The sequence below is a fragment of the Helobdella robusta genome (genome assembly GCF_000326865.2).
Source record: "Helobdella robusta unplaced genomic scaffold HELROscaffold_21, whole genome shotgun sequence".
NCBI lineage: Eukaryota > Metazoa > Annelida > Clitellata > Rhynchobdellida > Glossiphoniidae > Helobdella > Helobdella robusta.
This window is the reverse complement of record NW_008704124.1, coordinates 2,525,216-2,530,605: the sequence shown is the minus strand read 5'-3', so window position 1 is coordinate 2,530,605 and position 5,390 is coordinate 2,525,216.

The following is a 5,390-nucleotide window of genomic DNA, read 5'->3' as shown; positions in this document are numbered from 1 at the left end:
TTTTACACAAAGATTAGCGAATCGTGATGCAAAAACTACTTCCTCATTTCTGACACACTTCACATACAGTATTTTATTATAGACTTTTACTTAACTTACTCAGACACGTCCGACGTCCGCGGTCCACCTTTGTATATATTTTCTATTTTATATACCATACTAAGGGTATACAAATGATAGTATTAATAAGCATGGATGCTATACGTTGCCTATTGATATAACCTCCAATACAGTATAATTTGTATATTATACGTATATATTATATACGTTATATGTTATATACGATATATACGATGAATTTCACTCCATGGTGAATTTTACCCCACCACGATGAATTTTTCCACGATGAATTTTACCCCACGATGAATTTTTCCACGATGAATTTTCCACGATGAATTTTACCCAACGATGAATTTTACCCCACGATGAATTTTCCCGCGATGAATTTTCCACGATAAATTTTCCCACGATGAATTTTCCACGATGAATTTTCCGTAAACCCTTGTGTGTTTTAACTGGATTGTGTTACTATAAATAAACAAATTATTAAAATTTTTTGGAATTAAGTTGTTAATAAGTTTAAATATAAATATTGAGATGCATGTGTAATAAATTTGTTTTATTGAAAGTAGTTTTGCAATCTGAAAATAATTAGAGGTGTGGTCATTAAATTTTAAATCGAATAAAATTCTTATAAAACGTTTTTGACATTTTAACAGGGGATCTAGCTGATAAGCAGGGCTATTTCTCCATATGAACACGCAATAATGAATATAAGGGTATATAAAGCTATAATACAAATCTTTTAATATTGTGGAATTAATCTTATTTTTGATTTTATAAAGTACACCTATGAATTTATTGATTTTTGATTTAAGATTTTCAATGTCATAACTGTAAGACAAATTATCTTGCAGAACTAAACCCAAAAAAACAACTTGATTGGTTCTGTTTAATTTCACATTGCTGAACACAAGGTCCAAGTCCGAGAAACTATTGGTTAAAATCTTTGGTCCAAATATAACATAGGCCGATTTGGATGAATTAACCATGAGTTTGTTCATTGAGAACCAATCCTCGAATAATTTGAGTTCATTATTTATGACATCTAAATCTCGTTTAAGGTCATCAGAAGAATAAAAAATGTTTGAATCATCAGCGTAAAGAATACAATTCATCTTTTTTGATAAGTAGGCAATGTCATTTATATAAATCCAAAAAAGCAAAGGGCCTAATACAGACCCTTGCGGGACTCCACACGAAACTTCACGCGTCCCAGATTTAACATCATTCACAAAAACATATTGCTTTCTACCCGAGATATAACTCTCAAACCATTGATTTGTAATACCACGAATCTCGTAATGGTTGAGTTTATTTAACAAAATATCGTGATCAATCAGATCAAATGCCTTTGTAAGATCGAGGAATATTCCAAGAGTAAGCCTACGTGAACTCATGTTGGTCAATATATTTTGAACCAATTCTAGAATGGCTAGTTCACATGAATGGTGGGCTCTGAATCCGTACTGGTTTTCAGAGAGAACATTGTTTTTCATAAGAAAAGAAAATAAGCGTTTGTAAACCAGTTTTTCTAATACTTTGTATAAAGGTGATAATAAAGAAATTGGTCTGTAATTATTTAAGTTATAGGGGTCATTTTTTTCATGATAGGAACAATTTTTGAGAGTTTAAAGCTTGATGGAAAAATACCTTGTTTGAGAGAAATGTTGAAAATATGAGTAAGTGGAGATAAAATTTCGTTTTTGAAAGTTTTAACTATGAATGAGTTAAGTTCATCATCAGAAGTTGACATTTTGGGCTTAAGCGAATTTATTATTTGAATAACTTCTGACCTATTGGTAGGTTCAAGAAAAAAAGATGATAGAACGGGATCTATAAAATTTTTTAGTTTATTCAAGGAGTCAACAGAGAATGTGTTTCGACAAGAACTAACCAAATTAATAAAATTATCATTGAAGGCATTAGATATTTCAAGTTTATCAGTAATAAATTCATCAGCAATTTTAATTTTCTCAATTAGATTTTTCGACTTATTTGTTTTTAAAATGTCTTTAATTATTTTCCATTTATATTTAGAATTATTTTTGGCCAAATAAAAGTGATTTTCATAAAAAATTTTTTGAGCTGATCTTTTAGTAGATGTTAAAAAATTTCGAAACTTTTTATATTTTATTAAATTATTGTCGCTTGGATTTTTTTTATACTTTTTAAATAATTTATAAACGTGTTTAGATAAATTTAATTTATCTTTAGTAATCCAACTTTTTTTAATTTTTTTATTTTTAATTACTGTTGGTGGAGCATGATGATTTAGTATATTTAAAAATGTAGAATTGAAGTTATTATAGCATATGTTAATATCAGATTCATTAAAAACGGAGTCCCAGTTTTCTACCATTAATGATTCTTTAATAGCTTTTATTGTATTAGATGAAAATTTCCTTGCTACTAAGATGTCATCTTTCTTAGAAAATGATGTTTGTTTTAAATTAAATGAAAATATGGGATAGTGATCTGATAGATCCACCATTAAAATGCCATTTAGGTGATCTGAGAAAATATTGGTAAATATATTATTTATTAATGTGGAAGTTGTTTTGGACACGCGAGTCGGTTGATCAATTAGCGAGTGATAATTGTGAGAATAAAGAATGTTTTCAAAACTGTTTTTACTATGATTCGAGGAGTTCAAGTTTATATTAAAATCGCCAATAATATATGAAAAATTTGATACATTGTTTTTGCAAAAGTTTGATAGAAAGTCAAAGAATAAATTTAAGTTGGATTTAGGGGGTCTGTAAATTAAAGTAATATTGACAACATAGATGTTCAGTTGAACATCTATGTTGAGCAATTCGCAAATATTTTCATCGAAAAATTCATATTTTTTTGAATACTCAATGTTTTTTTTAACAAAAAATCCAACTCCCCACCCAATTTATTTTTACGTGGGAGATCTATGAAATCATAATTATCTAAATCAATTAATTTAGACAAATCAGCAGTTAGCCAAGTTTCTGTGATAGCAAGAACAGAAAATAAATAATTCAAATTAGACAAAAGTAACTGAAAATCGCTTATTTTGTTGAATATGCTTCTTGTGTTTACATGCAAAATAGAAAAGCAGTTTTTGATAGTTATATTGTCTTCATTAAATAAAGAGGAAAAATCAGGAACAGAAAAATACTCACTGCTGTGAAATAAATTACTCGAATTCAAAATAAAGTCAACGGAACTTGTATTATTTCTAGCCATGTTTGTTGTTGTTGTTGTTTTCGATAGCGTTACTTGGTTTGACGATGAAAATCCAGTCGCGTATGATCGCATGTTCGGGTCATAAGTCTTCTTCGAACATTTTTGAAACTTCATTGTTTTCTACGCAGATGCGAAATGCTGTACTAGAATTTATAGAATATTGTAAAAATTATGGTCTATTACCAACATATATATATATATATATATATATATATATATATAATTAAAGTTTGTTTTTCCGATTTTCCCTACTAGAATTTTTCTGAAAATTTAATTAAACTGTTGTCATCCAAATTCATTATGCAGATAGGCGCGTCAACAACATTCGTATGTTGGTGTTACGACGAACACAAAGAGGAGCCATCATATCTAACTTGCAATCAACAATTGCAGCTCCAACAATCCGCCAATTTTTTGACATCAACACAAAATGATTAACTTATCAAAACACCAACACAAAAATTTAATAATTGCCGAAGCTATCCTAATAGGTATAGCCCAAAGCCCAATAAATATTCAAAGCTCAATAAAGCCCAAATGAACATCCAATAAAGAATAATTACATCATTACCAACTGGACGCCCTAATACTAACTTTAACAACAATGAAGAACAAAGGAATGACAACAACAAAAATGAAAACTACGACAACTAAGAAACTCATTTTGCTAAAGAAACAACTTTGCTTTGTTTAAAGAAACTGTATAAATCAAGCTGGCAAACCGGCACTGAAGATGATTGTGAAAAATCAAATTAAGTCCTATCTTCATGATGAATTTAGATAACAACAGTTTTATTAAATTTCCATGATGAACTTTATTACTATTTTCAATAAATTGAACAATTTCCAGAAAATTCTAGCAGAGAAAATTTATATATTTATTATATATAAATTCAGTCTGTCGTAATACAGTTTCGCTATCCAATGTATTACAGTCATCTGTAATGTTTCTAGTCCATGAGTTTATAAAATTTGGGTTCAATATAAACAAACAAAAATAACATGGGAAATATTAAACTCAAATACCACACCAAATAAAAATAACAAGGGAAATATTATAATCAAATACCAAAGTGTTTTTTACAACCATAATATAAGTAACTTGAGAATGGCAGAGGCTTTAATAATAGAGAATAGAAACCCTGTAATAAGCATCCAACAACAGGCTGTAACGACCCTACCAACAACGAAATTACTCACACAAAGGAACAATGGAACTTAGAGTTCCTTTTTTACAAATACTATAAATACCAGATGAACTACATATAACAAATCACAAACTCTACTACACTGATGATGGTAAAGGTTTTCAAAAAAAGCTTTTGTGTATAGGCATATATGAAAAATACAGCCTAAAATAATCAGAAATTTTATTATTAATTTAAATAGGTTGAATAATATCGATACCATAATTTTTCGAAAAATTGAAAAACTTAGTTACATACTCAACAATGCGGAAAACGCGGTGATATTTCTTAATAAAATTGTATATACGACAGTCTTGTATATATATACGACAGTCTGAACCCAAATTTCATTTATATATATATATATATATATATATATATATATATATATATATATATATACATATATATATAAACGTGTAATAACGTAATATTTGATAAAATCTACCAAATTTTTAGCTAAAAATTCTGTAGATTTTATCAAATATTGCATCAATTGTGGTCTCGCTCCAACCTTTACAAAATTATCTAAGACCAACCGATGCAACTTAACTCCCGAGCAAGAAAGTCAACAACAAATGTTGCATCTATCCAGTGAGTTAGAATCTAAAAAAAACTAAAAATTTGGTATATTTTACCAAATATTACATCGATTATGGTCTTCTTCCAGTCTTATATATATATATATATATATATATATATTATTATTATTATTATTATTATGAATGTTTAATAGGCGCTTTTTCAATCTTCTCAAAAACGCCATTAACTAAAAGTATCATTTGCTCAGAGAAAATAAATAAGCTTTCAATTTCAATAAGCTTTCAATAAATAAGCTTTCAATATATATATATATATATATATATATATATATATATATATATATATATATATATATATATATATATATATATATATATATAT